Genomic DNA, 21,621 nt, shown 5'->3' on the forward strand with positions numbered 1-21,621 from the left:
TTGTGTGTGACTAGCCAGTTAGGAGCTTCTGTTAAAGGCTTGGGGAAGCCCACTCCCACACTTCTTCCAAATTATATATATATATATATATATTTATTTATTTGTTGCATTTGTATCCCACATTTTCCCACCTCTGCAAGCTCAATGTGGCTTACATTATGCCGTAATGGCGATCGCCATTTCCGGAATGAGAAATACAAAGTAGTATTACATTAAAGTTCATAAATGTTATAGTAAATTATAAAGCAAGTTGGATAAACAGGTTATTTCAGACATAAGAGGTAAGGGGGTAATGCATTAATGTTCATTGGTGATAAGTTGATTGAAGCAACCAGGTGTAAAGAATTCAATTTTATCTGGTTCTGATAGAGTTTTGATGTTAGGTCATTAATGATGGCTCATTATGGTATGTCTTCTTGAACAGGTTAGTCTTTAGTAACTTCCGGAAGGCTGTTAGGTCCTGCATTGTTTTTAAGGCCTTTGGTAGTGCATTCCACAGTTGCGTGCTGATGTAGGAGAAACTAGATGCATATATTGATTTATATTTAAGTCCTTTGCAACTGGGGTAGTGGAGGTTCAGGAATGTACGTGCTGATCTTTTTGATATCTCTTTGTCCCCATACACTTTTTGGTGAAGACCCCTGACTCTTTTAGTAGCCATCCTCTTTTTGAAGGTGTAGTCTCCAGAACTGTACACAGTACTCTAAGGACCCTGTTTACCAGGAGCGTAGCCAGACACCCAATTTTGGGTGGGCCTGGGCCCAAGATGGGTGGGCAAAAGAACTCCGCCCTGTCCCACAAGTGAATTGGTCTCTCCCTCTCTCACCTGCATGCCATATGGTCTCTCAAATATCCCCCCTCTCCCGCATACCTTTTAAATACAGATTTTCACTGGCAGCAGCAACTAATACACACTGATCATGTTGGCCCCACAGCCTTCCCACTGATGCATCTTCCTGTTTCCTTATAGGTGGGAATATGTCTGAGGGAAGGCTGTGGGGCCAGTTCGAGCAGTATGTATCAGCCGCTGCTTGTTGCAGGCAAAGGTCTGCTATTTACAAGGTATGCAGGAGAGACAGTTGTTGGGAGTTTTCAGCTGGTAGGGCTTGGGAATCCCTGCCAGCCACATCATAGGTGTACTGCTACTGGGTGGGCCTAGGCCCACCCTTGGCTACGCCACTGCTGTTTACAAAACACTAGTGTACCTTAGTAAACAGGGCCCTAAATGAGATCTCATCAGAAGCTCTATCTCCTCTTTTTATCTGCTGGCCATTTGCTTTCTGTTTTTCTTGGGGCAGCTGTTTGGCTAGTGTTGCACTTTTTTGGAGCCTTTGGAGAAGGCAGGGTGGCATGTTATCCCTTGCCTCAAACAGCAGATAGTCTTGAGTGGCCCCTGGGGGTGGGGGAGGTGAACAGCTGAATGTTTCCTCCCTGATCAGAGTTCTCCTTGCTCAGTCATTCCGTTTGGAGGGATGTCCGATCTAGGCAGCTTCTTCATATTGCAATATGCCCTCTACTAAATTGTCTTGACCATGCGCTGAGTGATATTCAAAGATTTTGAAATTCCTTAGGGGTTCTTGTATTAAGCTGTGCTAAAAAGTGGCCGGTGGTAGGTTTAGCTTGTGGGTTTCCCGCACGCTCCAGCCACCTTTTAGCACGGCTCTAAAATGGCAGAATGTTAATTTCTTCTATTAATGGCCACATGCTAGTTTCCAAATTAGTGCGTGGCCATTACCGTCTCCTATTTAGCAGGCTGTAAGGGCTCGCGCTACTTGTGTGGTAATCGAGTATCAGATGGCAGTGTGCCCGCGTTGCCGGATTACCACCGGGAACACCTACTCCCTGCCCCCCCCCCCCCCCCTCCCTAACTCTAGAAAATAAAAATTATTTTCTGGTGCAGGAAAATCATGCAGCAAACTCGCCTAGGCATGCCCGGTGGTGTTGCTGTTTTGCCATGCGATAGCCCTACCAGCGCCTTGTAAAAGTACCCCTTAGTTTATACCCATCCTCTGATTTGTCCCTTTTTACATCTTTGTCATAGAGTTCTTTTGCCAGCACTTTTGGTGTTCATTTGTTATTTTATTAATTACTAGTGCAACCAAGCTCGTTTTGTCAAAAATGAAACGAGCCCTAAGAAGGCTTTCGTCTAAGCGATTTCTCCTCTCTCCCCTGCCCTCCTTTCCGTGTCCCGCGATTCTTCCCTCCCCTCCCCTCCCCTCCCATCCCCTCAGTGTCCCGATATTCTGACCTCCCCTCCATGTGTCGCGATTCTCCTCTGCCCTGCCGTTCCCTTCGTGTGCCGTAATTCTCCCCTCGCCTCCCATCCCCTCCATGTCCAGCAATTCTTCTCCACCCTGCCCTCCGTATCCCAGGATTCTGGCCTCTTCTCCATGTCCAGCAATTCTCCTCTGCCCTGCCCTCCCTTCCGTGTCCTGCGATTCTCCCCTCGCCTCCCATACCCTCCATGTCCAGCAATTCTCCTCTGCCCTGCCCTCCCATCCGTGTCCAGTGATTGTCCTGTGCCCTGCTCTCCCATCCGTTCGTAGCATCCTGACGTCAGCTCGCCTCCAGCGTTCCATTCCCTCTCACTGTTCCGCCCTCCACTGACGTCATTTCGTCTTTATGCGAGGGTGGGACAGTGAGAGGGAAGGGAATGCTGGAGGCTTGCTGATGTCAGGATGTTACGAACCCAGCCAGCCATAGAACGTTGAGGTACAAATTATTATATAGATGTTTGACTTGTATATTGGTTACCTTTGCTTTGAAATGTGGCATGTGCTACTCAGCAGAGGGAGCCAACAGGAATTGTTGATTTTTATCCCATCCAACACCAACAGAAGGTAGCAACTCCACTGAAGATCGATTGCCAAGCAAAGACGGTTGAAGCCATAAAAAACCTCTCTCAGATGGTGTCCCACAATAAAGTCTTTATTCAAATTGATAAAATTGAGTAACCCAATTTTATCAATTTGAATAAAGACTTTATTGTGGACAACATCTGAGAGAGGTTTTTTTGATTTTATCCCATCGTCATGTGAGTTAGTAGGCCAATTAAACTGGTTTGTGCCTTTTTGAAGGAATTTGGTTACATCAGAGTTTACATTGTTTATTTTATTTTATTAGGATTTAGTATTTATCACCTTGGGAGTAGTGCGGGAGCCCTTACTGCCTCCTAAATAGGTGGCCATAAGGGCTTTCATGGTAATGGCCATTTGCAAATAGTTAATTAGTGCTTGACCATTATAAAAAAAAAATGGCGAAGCGGCCATTTTACTGCTGCACTAAAAATGTCTGCATTCGTTGACACCAGCGCCAGCCACTTTTTAGCACGGTTTGGTAAAAGGACCCCTTACTACGGGATGTTTCCAGGTGTCTTGCAGTAAGATTGAGATCTGTGTGCACAAATTTCATGTGTTCTTTAAAATCCTTATGCTGGCCCACATGGTATATCACTGCTATGAAATGAGAGTCAAAACATTTTGACCCACAGGTACAGTGCAATCCGCTTAAGTGCAAGGGGTCTGGGACCAAAGAAATGCATGCAGTTAACCGGAGAGTGCACTTAACCGTTGTGACCCAAAGAAGCTTGACATCTGATAAACATATGTATAGTACTGTTTATTAATAATAAAAAACAGCGAAGATGACGCAAAAAAAAGGAAGAACCAAAAAAAAGGAAAAAAGAAGAAAAAAGAAGAAAAAAAGAAGAAAACAAAAAAGGAAGACAAAATGTACACAAAGAAGAAAAAAATTAAAATTATATAAAAAAATATGAACAAAATATAGAAGTCAAAAAGAGGAGACGACACAAGCAAAATGAAAAAAACTAAGAGGATTTATTAGGGTAATATGACTCGACACAGCTGTGTTTCGGCCCAACTGGCCTGCGTCAGGAGTCTAAATAAAACAAATTAAATTTAATTCAAAACGTGTCAATTTTTAACAACTTAAACTATAAATAAAAATTAATCAATATACAATAAAATGCAAAAACAATTGTATGTAAAAACAATTGTACTGCAATCATTGGTCCAATGTTTTCTTTTAATACATTTTCATGAAGGAAACTTAACTGAAGACAGTATACAAACAACAAAACAATAAAAAATATAAAAATAAAAATAACAATAAAATAAACAAGTAAAATACATATTTTGAATGAACTGATAAAAACATCCAAAAGGCTTATCTTTAAATGTTATATCTATTGTTTGATCTCATATTATTACAAAAAAATTTTTTTAACAACTTATTACGTATGCTACGATTAACAGAAGTTCTAAATGTCTACACGTACTAATCATTCTGTATAGATATGATATAATGATAATTAATGGTCATTATAAGACTAGAAAATGTTATTTAGCACTAGAGTTTACAATTTATATTTAGAAAAAAGGTCATTTTGATTTTAAAATTTACCTGTTACACCATATATATATTATCTGCTAATATCGATCCTTGAAGAGTGTTCAATTAAACGCACCTTTATTCAGTAGCACACTACCTTTAGAAAGGCTGTGTGCACGGTTTGGCAAAAATCTGTATGACAAAGGAAGAAAATATTTAGACTATGAGGATAGATATTTCTGATTTGGCTAAAAACCTGCTTATTCCTTATTATAGATTATGTATCGCGTATCAATTGTGTTCTGTCTTATGCGCTATTTTATCTAGAAAAGAATATTTGGTAATAAAATATTTGTCAGGATACAATGTTTACGTAATACATATAACGGGAGACTCTAGGGTGAAGTGATGCATCTGTAGGGAAAGATCTCTAGAGTCAAGCAATGCATCTGTAGGGAAAAGGTCCAATAAACATCGCTTGTGATGCTTTGTAGCTAAATGTATCTATTACGGGTCTATAGACGAAACAAAATTATAGATGGTATTAAGTATTCCTGAATGTACCCGCATAGCGTATGTTGTATGAATACTTTATGTGATCGATACATTGAAAACTGATGCACCTAGTTTTGACTCTCCGGGAGGCGATCTAAAGTAAGAATTGTACACACATTCTTATGAATCTATATGGTGTATGTAAATACAGTGGGGGAAATAAGTATTTGATCCCTTGCTGATTTTGTAAGTTTGCCCACTGACAAAGACATGAGCAGCCCATAATTGAAGGGTAGGTTATTGGTAACAGTGAGAGATAGCACATCACAAATTAAATCCGGAAAATCACATTTTTCTTTTATAGAGATGTTAGATCTAATGAAAAACGTCATTGCTCACGTCATTTCCGTGTTTTTCAAAGTGATTTTTCCCGCCAGAAGTAAACTGTAACTAGTATACGTCACTTCCTATACCGCTAAGACGAAGGTCTCTATTTGCACAATCGAATTCAACAATGTATACTAATGTAAATATACATAAAATGTTTAAATGGATTCTCCCTCATACCAAATATAAAAACCGAAAAATGACAAGAAATAAATAATGAATATGTCCTATAATTGAGCCCTTATATAATGTCACAATTATCTGGTTGATAATTAAAAAAGGCTGGTAATGAGACACAATCTAAAACAAAATAATAGCCTTAAAAATTAAACGTCAATGTAATGATACTAATTTATCGCTAATTGCCTGGTGGTATATCTGATGTTGCCTATAGTGATATGTATTAGTCAAACAACTTGAGCACAAGACGACATCTGAGCATTCAATAGCGTCTAAAACATATAATTTAAAAAATGCAATTCTATTCTAATGTTTGATTTAATATACAAAAATTTATTTTCTAAATGTGTGAAATTTATAAAAACATGAATTGTTTTTTTAAAACTATCGATTTAATTATATCTAATTAAAATAATGAATATAGAATGACTTCTCATAAAAATTAGTAAATAAAATTTATATTATTTACTGATGTTCTATCCTATGATAACGTGTATATTATCTATCACAACAAAAGTTATATATATTGGCAAAGTAGTTATGTACTCATCATTTTAAAATAAAATTTATTTCTCATAAGGATTAAAAATATCCGATTGTTGATTTTTATGAATGCCACAGAAACTAGTATATGTGTTATGATTGTAGACTTTATGTTTAAATATGCAATATTAAAAATTGTATATCACTGTAAATGAAATCTAGGGAAAAAGAAAAGTTTATAACATATATATCAATGCTCTGTGATGAAATGTAATTATACTGTGATGTATTTAACTTATTCACAATATTACCTCCAATCATATCCGAATACAGAACGACAGATTAAATTATAAACCCAACCGATGCAGCGCATAGAAGGAAAGAAAACTAATTCTAAAACTATATAGACAATATATTTAAATCATTATATTGATTATGACTATAAAAATAGATTCCTATGACTGCTTCTAAACGTTGCTCCAAACACGAAGAACCTTGAATTAAAATATGAGAAAAAAAAGGGATGTATAGAAGTGTGTATAGTCACACAAAGGGAATTAAATCTAGTTCCATGTTAAGACCATGTGGTGAGACAGTGTTTAATGTATAGATGAGGCGTTGTTCTTCTTTGAGTAAAATGTTGTCTATATTCCCCCCTCTCCATTTCTTTTGAATATGTTTAATAATAAAAAATTTTTTTTAGATCATCTATTGTATGTTCTGCCTCATACCAGTGATTCACTAATGGAGCCGTCGCAATGTTCCGGCTTATGCAGGACCTATGTTCTATAATCCTTGTCTTTATCATTCTTTTTGTTTTGCCTACATATAAACGTTCACACGGACATTTGATTATATATATTACATGGGTGGTGGTACAGTTTGTGGAATGTTTCAAAGGAAAAATTTGTTTAGTGACTGGATGTATAAAATTTTGCAAAGTTATGCAATGTTTACACACTGTACATTTCCCACAGGGATAATGTCCAAAAATACTATGTCGTCTAGAGTTTCTTCTGGAAGTGTTGAAGGGACTAAATGTTCCTTTAAATTTTTATTTCTTGCGTATGCAATGGTGGGGCGAGACTCTTGAAAGCATGTATGTGTTTCTAAAATGTGCCAATTCTTATGGATAATCTTCTTAATCTGATTTGAAATTGAGGAGTATTTCAAGGTACAGATTAATTCTGGAGTCTTTTTCTCTTTCTTTTGAATGAGTAATTGTTCTCTCTCTTGTATCCTTGCTTTGTTTCTACATTGTTCTACTACTTTAATGGGGTACCCTCTCTGAATAAATCGCTGGAACATCTCTTGTGCATGAAATTCAAAATCTTCAAGGGTCGTACATAATCTTCTTAGTCTTAAGAATTGTGAATAAGGAAGATTAGTATTGAGACTGCGATTATGGAAGCTTTGAAAATGTAAATAAGTATTACGGTCTGTTGGTTTTTTGAAAACTTGTGTAATTAATCTATAAGGAGTTTTAATAATCTGAATGTCTAAAAATGAAATTTGGCATCTATCATATTGTATCTTAAACTGTAAATACATATCTAAACCATTAAGCCAATTGAAAAACTCTAATAGTCTATTTTCATCACCTTCCCATAAGATCAAAATGTCATCTATATAACGCTTGTAAAATATTATTTCAGATGTATATGGATGATTGACTAGGTATTTATTTTCAAAATCAGCTACATATAAATTTGCAACATCTGGAGCCATAGGAGAACCCATGGCAGTGCCTCGTATTTGTTGGTAAATATTTTTTTGAAATTCAAAATAGTTCTTAGTTAAGGCATATGTTGCAAAAGCCATGATGAGGAAGTTGGGTATTCTTCTTAAACTGGTTCTGTTTTGTAGCGTTTTTTCTATAATCGCTAGACTCTCTAGTTGGGGTATATTAGTATACAAGGCATCTATGTCAAGAGTCACCAGTATAACATTTGTGAGGTCTCTGTCAAAATCTTCTAGCATGTTTAAAATATGTGTAGAATCTCTCACGTATGATGTTATCTGAGGTACATAAGGGCGCAAAAAATAATCTACAAACTGTGATAGAGGTTCTAAAATAGATCCATTTCCTGAAACTATTGGTCGTCCTGGTGGATCTGTCGTAGATTTATGGATCTTAGGTAAAATATAAAATGTGGGTATAACTGGGGCCGGAACTAAAAGAAAATCTTTTTCTTTATTTGTAAGATATCCTGCATCACATGCTAAAACTGTAATTTCTTCGATTTCTTTTTGTAGTTGATGTGTAGGATCTTCTTCTAATGGAATATAGTAATTCTTATCAGAAATCTGTCTGTTCACCTCCTGAATATATTTAGATCTATCCATAATAACTATACCTCCTCCTTTATCCGCTGGTTTTATGACAATTTGTGTATTTCTAGACAGATCTTGTAGAGCAGAGTGTTCATCTTGTGTTAAATTGTAAAAACTTTTTTGGCGATAAGTTTTCTCAATGTTTTCTATCTCTTTCAACGTGCATTGATAAAATGTGCTGATGATGGGATCTGGGGGTCCAGGAGGAAACCATCTTGTATTACGTTTAAGAATAGAAGTGTCTGATGTGGCTGGAGCATCTCTGAAAAAATGTGTGATTTGTAATTTCCTAAAAAATCTAAAAAGATCTATTCTAGTTTGAAATGGATCATATTTAGACGTAGGTACAAAAGAAAGACCTTTATGTAAAACATGTAAATGTGACTCCGACAATTGAAACTGGGATAAATTAAAGATAGGAATTTCTTCTTCACAACTACTATCACAATTATTTAAGTCCATTTGTAAGTGTTGTATGGTCTTCGCGTTCTTCCTCGGCTTCTTCCTCTGCCTCTGTTGTACGTGTAAGGTTTGTTGTATTGGTAATCTCGAGGATGGTCGTAGGGTAGAGAGGGAAGTCTGTCTCTCTCTATATTTCTCTGTCGTTGAGTTGGTAAAATCCGATCTAAAAAAGCTTCTGCTGTTTCTTCTCTATGGTGAACCATAGGGCTGCTCGGAGGTGAGGTAAATAGTTCTCCCGAATCGCTACGGATTCGTTTCCGGGAGTGTGGTACTGTAGTGGGAACATGTTGAGTACTAATAGATGGTCCTATTTGATCTCTTGGTCGTGATCTTGATTGGGTTCGTTTCCTATTTTTATTGAGGTATACTTTCGATTTTGACCATGGATAAATTGATCCCTTCTTATAGTCATTTGCATCTCTATGTAATTTGTTGATTTTGACCTTTTTGATGTCTTTTTTAAAATTTTCAAGTCTCTGATTCACACCTACAATCATGGTGTCAAATTTGCTGTCTTCTCTTTTAAGATCATTGAGTTTATCTTCGACCAATGGTCGCAGTACATCATTTTTCTTTTTCGATGTTTCAACTATTAAAATCATAAGGTCTAGTGCGCATTTGTTTAAAATAGCGCACCATTGATTTAAAAAGTCTTGGTCGTCTAAAAAGAGTCTTGGTTCTTTCATTATACGTAAACCCCTTGGAATGTGTTGAATTCGTAAATATTGTAAAATGGTGAGGTAATGTAATTCATTTTGTATTATGCTTTTGTTAAGTTGACAAACCTAAGATCCATAAATCTACGACAGATCCACCAGGACGACCAATAGTTTCAGGAAATGGATCTATTTTAGAACCTCTATCACAGTTTGTAGATTATTTTTTGCGCCCTTATGTACCTCAGATAACATCATACGTGAGAGATTCTACACATATTTTAAACATGCTAGAAGATTTTGACAGAGACCTCACAAATGTTATACTGGTGACTCTTGACATAGATGCCTTGTATACTAATATACCCCAACTAGAGAGTCTAGCGATTATAGAAAAAACGCTACAAAACAGAACCATTTTAAGAAGAATACCCAACTTCCTCATCATGGCTTTTGCAACATATGCCTTAACTAAGAACTATTTTGAATTTCAAAAAAATATTTACCAACAAATACGAGGCACTGCCATGGGTTCTCCTATGGCTCCAGATGTTGCAAATTTATATGTAGCTGATTTTGAAAATAAATACCTAGTCAATCATCCATATACATCTGAAATAATATTTTACAAGCGTTATATAGATGACATTTTGATCTTATGGGAAGGTGATGAAAATAGACTATTAGAGTTTTTCAATTGGCTTAATGGTTTAGATATGTATTTACAGTTTAAGATACAATATGATGCCAAATTTCATTTTTAGACATTCAGATTATTAAAACTCCTTATAGATTAATTACACAAGTTTTCAAAAAACCAACAGACCGTAATACTTATTTACATTTTCAAAGCTTCCATAATCGCAGTCTCAATACTAATCTTCCTTATTCACAATTCTTAAGACTAAGAAGATTATGTACGACCCTTGAAGATTTTGAATTTCATGCACAAGAGATGTTCCAGCGATTTATTCAGAGAGGGTACCCCATTAAAGTAGTAGAACAATGTAGAAACAAAGCAAGGATACAAGAGAGAGAACAATTACTCATTCAAAAGAAAGAGAAAAAGACTCCAGAATTAATCTGTACCTTGAAATACTCCTCAATTTCAAATCAGATTAAGAAGATTATCCATAAGAATTGGCACATTTTAGAAACACATACATGCTTTCAAGAGTCTCGCCCCACCATTGCATACGCAAGAAATAAAAATTTAAAGGAACATTTAGTCCCTTCAACACTTCCAGAAGAAACTCTAGACGACATAGTATTTTTTGGACATTATCCCTGTGGGAAATGTACAGTGTGTAAACATTGCATAACTTTGCAAAATTTTATACATCCAGTCACTAAACAAATTTTTCCTTTGAAACATTCCACAAACTGTACCACCACCCATGTAATATATATAATCAAATGTCCGTGTGAACGTTTATATGTAGGCAAAACAAAAAGAATGATAAAGACAAGGATTATAGAACATAGGTCCTGCATAAGCCGGAACATTGCGACGGCTCCATTAGTGAATCACTGGTATGAGGCAGAACATACAATAGATGATCTAAAAAATTTTTTTTATTATTAAACATATTCAAAAGAAATGGAGAGGGGGGAATATAGACAACATTTTACTCAAAGAAGAACAACGCCTCATCTATACATTAAACACTGTCTCACCACATGGTCTTAACATGGAACTAGATTTAATTCCCTTTGTGTGACTATACACACTTCTATACATCCCTTTTTTTTCTCATATTTTAATTCAAGGTTCTTCGTGTTTGGAGCAACGTTTAGAAGCAGTCATAGGAATCTATTTTTATAGTCATAATCAATATAATGATTTAAATATATTGTCTATATAGTTTTAGAATTAGTTTTCTTTCCTTCTATGCGCTGCATCGGTTGGGTTTATAATTTAATCTGTCGTTCTGTATTCGGATATGATTGGAGGTAATATTGTGAATAAGTTAAATACATCACAGTATAATTACATTTCATCACAGAGCAATGATATATATGTTATAAACTTTTCTTTTTCCCTAGATTTCATTTACAGTGATATACAATTTTTAATATTGCATATTTAAACATAAAGTCTACAATCATAACACATATACTAGTTTCTGTGGCATTCATAAAAATCAACAATCGGATATTTTTAATCCTTATGAGAAATAAATTTTATTTTAAAATGATGAGTACATAACTACTTTGCCAATATATATAACTTTTGTTGTGATAGATAATATACACGTTATCATAGGATAGAACATCAGTAAATAATATAAATTTTATTTACTAATTTTTATGAGAAGTCATTCTATATTCATTATTTTAATTAGATATAATTAAATCGATAGTTTTAAAAAAACAATTCATGTTTTTATAAATTTCACACATTTAGAAAATAAATTTTTGTATATTAAATTAAACATTAGAATAGAATTGCATTTTTTAAATTATATGTTTTAGACGCTATTGAATGCTCAGATGTCGTCTTGTGCTCAAGTTGTTTGACTAATACATATCACTATAGGCAACATCAGATATACCACCAGGCAATTAGCGATAAATTAGTATCATTACATTGACGTTTAATTTTTAAGGCTATTATTTTGTTTTAGATTGTGTCTCATTACCAGCCTTTTTTAATTATCAACCAGATAATTGTGACATTATATAAGGGCTCAATTATAGGACATATTCATTATTTATTTCTTGTCATTTTTCGGTTTTTATATTTGGTATGAGGGAGAATCCATTTAAACATTTTATGTATATTTACATTAGTATACATTGTTGAATTCGATTGTGCAAATAGAGACCTTCGTCTTAGCGGTATAGGAAGTGACGTATACTAGTTACAGTTTACTTCTGGCGGGAAAAATCACTTTGAAAAACACGGAAATGACGTGAGCAATGACGTTTTTCATTAGATCTAACATCTCTATAAAAGAAAAATGTAGACGTCTTGCCGGTTGATTTACCAGCGAACGCCAAGCAGCTTTGCAGCTTTTTCAATGAGATATATACATATTTCTTGCACCAGATTCTTCTATAGCGGTAAGAGGCTATGACAAAATACAAGATGTATATATTTACATACACCATATAGATTCATAAGAATGTGTGTACAATTCTTACTTTAGATCGCCTCCCGGAGAGTCAAAACTAGGTGCATCAGTTTTCAATGTATCGATCACATAAAGTATTCATACAACATACGCTATGCGGGTACATTCAGGAATACTTAATACCATCTATAATTTTGTTTCGTCTATAGACCCGTAATAGATACATTTAGCTACAAAGCATCACAAGCGATGTTTATTGGACCTTTTCCCTACAGATGCATTGCTTGACTCTAGAGATCTTTCCCTACAGATGCATCACTTCACCCTAGAGTCTCCCGTTATATGTATTACGTAAACATTGTATCCTGACAAATATTTTATTACCAAATATTCTTTTCTAGATAAAATAGCGCATAAGACAGAACACAATTGATACGCGATACATAATCTATAATAAGGAATAAGCAGGTTTTTAGCCAAATCAGAAATATCTATCCTCATAGTCTAAATATTTTCTTCCTTTGTCATACAGATTTTTGCCAAACCGTGCACACAGCCTTTCTAAAGGTAGTGTGCTACTGAATAAAGGTGCGTTTAATTGAACACTCTTCAAGGATCGATATTAGCAGATAATATATATATGGTGTAACAGGTAAATTTTAAAATCAAAATGACCTTTTTTCTAAATATAAATTGTAAACTCTAGTGCTAAATAACATTTTCTAGTCTTATAATGACCATTAATTATCATTATATCATATCTATACAGAATGATTAGTACGTGTAGACATTTAGAACTTCTGTTAATCGTAGCATACGTAATAAGTTGTTAAAATTTTTTTTTTGTAATAATATGAGATCAAACAATAGATATAAAATTTAAAGATAAGCCTTTTGGATGTTTTTATCAGTTCATTCAAAATATGTATTTTACTTGTTTATTTTATTGTTATTTTTATTTTTATATTTTTTATTGTTTTGTTGTTTGTATACTGTCTTCAGTTAAGTTTCCTTCATGAAAATGTATTAAAAGAAAACATTGGACCAATGATTGCAGTACAATTGTTTTTACATACAATTGTTTTTGCATTTTATTGTATATTGATTAATTTTTATTTATAGTTTAAGTTGTTAAAAATTGACACGTTTTGAATTAAATTTAATTTGTTTTATTTAGACTCCTGACGCAGGCCAGTTGGGCCGAAACACAGCTGTGTCGAGTCATATTACCCTAATAAATCCTCTTAGTTTTTTTCATTTTGCTTGTGTCGTCTCCTCTTTTTGACTTCTATATTTTGTTCATATTTTTTTATATAATTTTAATTTTTTTCTTCTTTGTGTACATTTTGTCTTCCTTTTTTGTTTTCTTCTTTTTTTCTTCTTTTTTCCTTTTTTTTGGTTCTTCCTTTTTTTTGCGTCATCTTCGCTGTTTTTTATTATTGTTGTTTTTTGCGAAGACAGGTTTCTTCTGTACTTTTGACAGTACTGTTTATTATACATACAGTTTACAGTCTCTGTTAACTGACGTTAGGCTTACTTGACGTAATCAGTTACAGTCCTCTCTACACTATTGGGTCTGTGAGTTCCATAGACTATGTCTGCCAGACAGTAAAAACTGTCATAGCACTGACATCCAGTGGCCTCCAGATAGGCCCGCACGGTATTGAGACTCTCCAGCGCTCTTGCAAAAGTGACAGGAGGTTGTTGAATTTCGTCAGCATGTGCCTCTACTCATTTCATCATCTGTTTCATCATCAGCCGTTGTTGCCTGCGTGTAGGCGCATATTTGGACATCAGTGCTGTCGTCAGCTGTTTGTAGATCGTAATCAACAGCTACGTAGCGATGAAACTCCTCTTCAGTAACCTGTTCATGTGACGCGTTTGCAACAGCTGCATCTGTTTCATCCCTCTCCACATCCTTAACAAAGCTTGCCTGCTTGTAGCAGTTCACAATGTTTGCCTGTGTAACATGATTTCATGCTTCTTTCTGCATATGTATGGAATCCAACAGTGATAGATTATGAGCCAGTTCAACAGCACGTTTATCCTTGGCCAGTCTGGTCATCCGTAACGCTCATCAGACCACGTAGCACAAGAGCCTGATAATGTTGTTTGAAATTGGCTATTATGCCATGATCCATAGGTTGGATCAGAGAGGTAGTGTTTGGTGACAGGAAGACCACCTTGACATTAGACAGCCTGACATCATCCCTGTGTGCAGTACAATTATCACAAAGCAACAAAATCTGACGCTTTTGTGCCCGCATTCTAGTGTCTAACTTCTTTAGCCACTGCTTCCAAATTTCCACAGTCATCCATGAATTTGCGTTAGCCTCGTATGACACAGGAAGTCACTTAACTTTCTTGAAGCAACGGGGCTGTTTGCTCTTTCTAATGACGAGGGGTTCCAACTTCTCACTCCCATCCATATTGCAGCAAAGGAGGATTGTCAGTTGGTCCTTCAACGTTTTACCTCCAGTAGTTTCGGCATGTTTGAATGCAAGTGTTCCATCAGGAATCGCTCACCAGTAGAGACCGTTTTAGTCAGCATTGAAAATGTCACGAGGTGCAAACTTGTTGAAGATGGTAGGAAGAACTGAAACAACCCAATTTTCAGCACCAAAGTCATCAGCGTCTTGCTTCTCACCATGCTGTTTCTTGAATTTTATGTTGTTCCCCTCCTTCCATCTTTCCAACCGTCAAACAGTGGCTTTGAATTCAGTTAGTCCAAGACTTTCAACTAGCTAATTAGCTTTCTTCATAAGCAGTGGACCACTGACAGGAAACTGTCTGCTTCTGACTCGAGAAAACTTCCGAAGAAGAGCATCTTCCACCTCCTCAGCTTTTCCCGCCCGTTTGTTTCATGTATGGATTTGTATAGTTTTGCCAGTCTTCCAGAAGCTGATCTTTCTTCTTCAATATGCGTAAAATTTGACTGGGATTGACACCATATTCTTTAGCAATAGATGCTTGACTTTGTTTTCTAATTTTTTAAGAACTTCTATTTGTTCAGCCAGTGTTAAAGTCTTACAGTTGCGCGACAACAACGACGACCCCAGTGTACACTCTACAACTTTCTTTCACTTATTCTGCCTGTGGCAGTTAAAGGGGCGGTAAATTTGAAATCCCGTTGGTTGTCATGCGCCAATTGGCTTCCCTATTCCGTGTTTGCGCTTCTGCGGAGTCTTTGCAGGAAAGACTCCTGCAGAGGAGCGGTCTTAAACCATGCATATAAGCAAATCTTGCACTTATCAGTGGTGAGCTAAACCGAAGTTTGTCCTCATAGAAATTGATGGTGCCAAAAATGGGACCCAAGTACAGCATGCAGTTAAACAGAGCATGCGCTTATCCGACGTGCACTTAAATGGAGTGTACTGTATATCATACAGGAGATCCTGATTATCTTGCACTCTTAATTATCCCTTGCATTCCAATATGTACTCTTAGATCACTTGATTCACACCGGCTAGTTCTTCCCAGCCCAAGACTAATCCATTATGATCATCTGTCATTCAGCCTTTTTTTTTATTTTGGCCCATATGCTGTGGAACAACCTACCGAGCCATCTAGATAATGAAGAATCTTTCATTAAATTTAAATCCACCCTTAGAACTCAGCCCCCCCCCCCCCCGCCTGTAGAAAACAGAACATTTTATACCGCCGGGGGGGGGGGGCTGAATTTTAAGGAGGGATTTAAATTTTGTGAAAGATTCTTCATTATATAGAACATTTTCTACCACAGGAAACTCTGCGTGCCAACTTTGGAACTACCGCTGGGCTCCTGCACTACCCCGGCAGTAGGGCTGATTTGGTGCATGTGCTACTCGTGCAGTAACCCTACCACACCTTTTTAAAAGGGGCCCTTAATTTCTTTAGGGAACCTTTTACTGGGGTGCGCTAGCGTTTTTAGCTCGCGCTAAAAGTCAGCTGGCAGTAAACACTGAAACGCCTATTATATTCCTGTAGGCATTTTGGCATTTACCTAGCTGATATTTAGCGCGAGCTAACAACGCTAGGCACCTTAGTAAAAGACCCCTGTGAGAGAGTGAGAGCCATAAGGCTAGGCTTTCCCAGAAACTCACTCTGAGGTTGCAGTTTAGCAGCTGCACGGCAGGGGAGCACTAAACCTGCTGTGCCAGATAGTGAACTGCAGAGGCAAATGAGCAGAAGAATGTTAGGCTGGCTGGTCAGGAGGGCGGGGCTTGACGGGGAATGAGAGGTAAAAGCCCTCCTGCAGCTGAGAACAGACAGGTCCCGCTGGACACAGAGGTCTCAGGAGAAGAGACAAGCCCCGATATACAGGCTTCACAGAGGGAGAGGACCAGTGTTCCCTCTAAGGAGCGACCTGTTGTGTGCAAAATTGTTTTCAAATGAGCTCTGAAAATAGCCCCATGGCCAAAAAAGAGCATGGGGGGGAGGGATGTCCCCTGAACTAGCTGCATGGTCCATCTGTAAAAAGTCAAAAACTGTTCCAGTTGGCTAGGCAGTGGCTTAAAAGGTGGATGACAAAAGATTTTTTGTAAAACTTATTTGACAGGTTTTTTTTTTATTTATTTGAAAGCTTCCCATGTGTAGATATCAATATCATGAAATAAAAACTGAATATCACTAAACCAGCTTCAAAAATTATTGTAGCTGGTGGAAACAACACTAATAAAGGCTGTATTTTGTGCTCATTTTTCTACACTGTTCTATACAAACAGTAATACATGGCTAAATTTCAGTGAGGATATCATCTATGTATATAAAAGGCAACCCCAACGTTCTATGAAGCCTCCAGCCGGAAGTGTGAAGCGCCAGAGATATCCGGTTTCCCCATTCCCTCTCTCTGTAACAGTGAAGAACTCAGAGGGGGGAGCAGAGAGATGCCCTCACTCTCTCTGTAACACAAACACAGCACAGCAGGAAACTTAACACTGAAGGACTGGACTCGGAAGGGGGAGGGGGAGGGAGAGAGGGCAGAGGGCAGGGACACTCCCACATGCACACTCTGAAGAAAACCTTGCTAGCCCTGTTTCATTTGCATCAGAAACAGGGCTTTTTTACTAGTAAGAACATAAGAGTAGCCATACTGGGTTAGACCAATGGTCCTTCTAGCCCAGTATCCTGTTTACTGATAGGTTCAACTTAACTGTTGTTGTAATTTGCCTTGGGAAGCCTGGTGTTATAAAGATTGGAAGTAAAATTAAACTCTCCTTTCATTGGGGCACATGGAATCACATCTTCAACTCATCTCTTTTGTACAAATTGATTATTCGGTTTTGAGCATTTTTCTGGGACAAGTGGTTTTCATAAGTCAAAATAATAAAAACAAATATTTTCTTTCATGCAGATCTCTCATTTGTTTAAACATAACTAAATGGGTATTTAAGCCCCTAATGCAGTCCACTGGTTTTCTTATATTTTGTCCTTGTGATGGCATGTACTGTGCCAAAACTGGAAATACTGATACAGAATAATATAATTCAGTAACATCCAAAACTTATTAATTAACATTATAATTGTGTTGACATTTGGGTAATAACTGAGAAAATGCTGTTAAAAATTATATTAGAAAGCATGAAGTCGACTTGGTTAACTTCTGCTGTATATTAACCAGTAGCAAATAGTAGTAATAAACAATATTGTGTATTTTTATAATACAGTTCATGTCCCTATAACCAGCCCCTTCGAATGACACACCAGTTACGATTTATAACAAATTACTACTCTACCTATGAAAAGTTGTTCTGTTGTTATACTTCCTCTGTGTACATCCATATGCTGTACAAGTTGGCGTTTTTAAAAATATAAGTGAGATTAAATAAAAATGCTACCAGCAATAAAGAACGACAACATGGATTCAGCAGCTCATAGGTTTGTTTGCTTTGTTTTGAGTGTACAGGGATAATGGCTACATGGGGAAGGGGAAACAGAGATTGACCAAATTACTACTACTGCTTATCATTTCTGTAGTGCTACTAAATTGGCTTCAGCTTTTTAACGTCATCCCATCTCCTGTTTTTATCCAGCTTCCTTGGGTTCCAGTAGTGATTCACAGTCAGAAGCTGTCTCTGTGGCTTTCCTTCTGTAGCGTTCTGTCCTCTGTACTGCAACTTCCTGTTTTGAAGCTAAACAGGAAGTTGTAGGGATGGCGGGATGCGGTAGGAGGAAGGCCATGGAGACAGCCACTGACAGTGAATCGCTGCCGGCTGCAGGATCCTGTAAGTGAGACCTTTGGGGAGGAAGACAGGAAGGGAGGAAAGGATTTTTTACTGCGAGAACAAAAGGTTTTACTATTCCTGCGGGCCCGGTAAAAAGTGTTGTTCCATTAATTCCTTCAGGTTCTGTATTAGATCGAATTGCAATTAATAAAGGTTTGAGAGCTAAATAAAAAAAAAAAAAAAGAGGAGAGTGAGCTGCCTTGACAAGTGCCTCTTCTTTAACATTAAAGGATCAGAAATACATCTCTGAAGGATTGGTATGCAGTGTTTTAACTCATTGTATTCAAGTTGAATGTACTCCAAACCATTCCATTACATAAAAAAGATAATTCCTCTCTACCCTGTCAAAAGCTTTCTCTGTGTCTAAAGATAGAGCTTTGACAGGTTTTGGTAAAATAACCTCAAGTTATCAGTTTTCCTGGCATAAATCCTATCTGATTGGAATGGATAATTTTATTGAACTTTTATAAGTTTATTGGAAAGAATTTTAGTATATATTTTGTAATTAAAATAGTTTTTTATGAGTTTGTGATCTTCGGCACCTAACCACTATACCACTATTCAGGAAATCTAGAGTGGCCCAACTTGACATTTCGTCCTTTAGATTGTAAGCTCCTTTGAGCAGGAACTGTCCTTCTTTGTTAAACTGTACAGCGCTGCGTAACCCTAGTAGCGCTCTAGAAATGTTAAGTAGTAGTAGTACTAGTTTCATCTTCTTGCTCAATTGTTGAGTAAAACGTTAGTAAGCATGGAATTAACTGTGACTTAAAAAGTTTATAAAATTCTCTTGGAATTCCATCTGGTCCAGGTCTTTTCCTAGACTTTAAGTCTTTGATAGCTGTTAGAATATCTTGTAAGAGTAGAACGGTGCTTGTAAGAGTAAACTGTCAGATTCAGACCACTGAGCTCTTGATTTTAAAGTTCTCCAAAGGTGACAAATCCAAGGAACATTCAGAAGAATAGAGTGTGTTGGCATATGTGCGTAGTTGGATCTGTTTGTGGGAGACTGTTTTATAAAGGCAAGTAGGCGCCTATGTTTCTTCTGTAAAACAGGCTTAAAATAGACGCCTTTTTGGACTTTTCTCATAGGCATCCTGTTATATAGTCAGTCCCATTGTGGATGCTTCCAGGGGTGTAAGGTCTTTTGTGTTTCTTTTTATGATGAACATTGGATACCTTGACGTACAGCAGTAGGTCCTGTTGAATATTTCTTTTTATCTTTCTATGGGGTCCTTTTACTAAGGTGCGCTAATGATTAGCGTGCACTAAATGATAAAACTCCCATTATATTCCTATGGGTCTCGTCATTTAGCATGCACTAATCTTTAGTGCACCTTAATTGAAAAGCCCCTGTGTTTTAGCAACTTTTAGGGCCCTGTTTACTAAGATGCACTAGTGTTTTTAGCGCACGCTAACACTAGAGACACCCATATATTCCTATGGGTGTCTCTAGCATTAGCAAGTGCAAATGTTTAGCACGCATTAGAAACACTAGTGTGCCTGTAGCGCAGCACAGCTTACTAAACAGGGCTCTTAGTGTAACTTTTTCTAAGGCTTATATTTTAAAATGTTATTTTTATTTAATAGGTTTGGTTTTCATATTAAAGACTTTCTGTATAGCAATTTTTTTTTAAGTGTTCTATCTAGTTCAGGCTTATTTAGGTACTGTATTATTTATGACCTAGATCGGAAGAGTTCTATACCTCTGTGGGGAACTGTGATTTTTAAATCATTTTTTATTTTAATTTCTGGAATTATTATTTCTTATTTGTGCAATTTTCAGAACATTTTATAGGAGATACAAAGAACGTTCTTGGCTGTTCGGATGTTCTATTGTGATTTAATTTTAAGTATTTCCTTTTTTTTTTTTTTTGTTAAAAAAGTTGATTTGAATATTTACCCCTGAAGCAAGCATTATTTGCCAAAATATGTTGGGTTAATTTTTAACAATTATTTGTTGTATGCCTCTTTTGATTTGGTCTTAGTGTATATTTTCTTCTTGTGTGTATACCTTAATGCATTATAATCCTGCTACTTCTTATATTATTAAATGCTTAATGTAGAGGTCCTTTTACCGCAGTGGGTAAAAGGCTGTCTTTTTTTGGGGGTGGGGGGGGGGGTGGGGAGGGAGCACTTACCACCACCCATTGAGGTACAAAGGCCCCATAGTCAGCTAAATTAGATCGTGATATTCAGCACTGGTACCGAATATCCGTGACGAGTGCTTCTTGTCAAGTGTGCTAACAAGTGTGCTACCTGGTTAGCTAACTGGATACAGGACTGAGTATCAGTTTAGGATTGGAGTTTTCCTCCCCCCCCCCCCAGAGCAATCCCTTCCAAGAATGATCCTTCCTTGTGATTGCCCCCCCCCCAATCCACCCACCTGTAGGCCTCCCATTGGGCATAAGTTAGTCCCTAGTGGTTTGGGGGGAGGATGGGCAGGAGCTAACCCCAGTCATTCTTGCTTATGTGGATCTCGCTATAAAACTGTGGCTTTGACTTCTAGCAGTAGTCTCATCGTACTATCTGTAGTCTCGACCCATAAGTGATAATACTGCAAAACTACTGCTAGAGGTCATGGCTGCCATTTTACAGCCAGAAACAGCATGAACAGGAGTGATTGGAGTTTGCTGTTGTCCAGCTTATTCCCCTAGATCATCAGAGACCTTAAGGTAAGCAAGTGGGGGGGGGGCTACAAGTTGGTGGGTGAAGGGGTCTTCACAAGGAGAGGCTGCCCTTCAGGGGTCTAGCGGGGAGTGTTGTGGGATGGGGGATACATTCTTGGAGGGGGGGGGAGTTCAGGAGGGGAGAGGGGAGATGCTGTGGGGGAAGGAAGAACAGTACTGGCCGATATTAGTGTTGGTGCCCATAACAAGGGAAAGGTAGGAACACCTTTTATGGGGTCCTATCTGCCCGGTTAGCTATTTGGGTGCTGGCACTGAATATTGCCAGTTCCCAGATAAGTACCAGCGCCTCATACTCCACCCCCAAACT

The 21,621-nt window shown here is 37.2% G+C and overlaps 1 protein-coding gene across 1 annotated transcript in view; it reads left to right on the top strand.

Annotated features, from left to right (window-relative positions):
• ZNF652 (zinc finger protein 652) overlaps positions 1 to 21,621 on the top strand; it is a 227,072-nt gene that overhangs the window by 6,198 nt on the left and 199,253 nt on the right. The gene's annotated exons all lie outside the window — the stretch shown is intronic.

Source organism: Microcaecilia unicolor, chromosome 12 (genome assembly GCF_901765095.1).
Source record: "Microcaecilia unicolor chromosome 12, aMicUni1.1, whole genome shotgun sequence".
Classification (NCBI taxonomy): domain Eukaryota; kingdom Metazoa; phylum Chordata; class Amphibia; order Gymnophiona; family Siphonopidae; genus Microcaecilia; species Microcaecilia unicolor.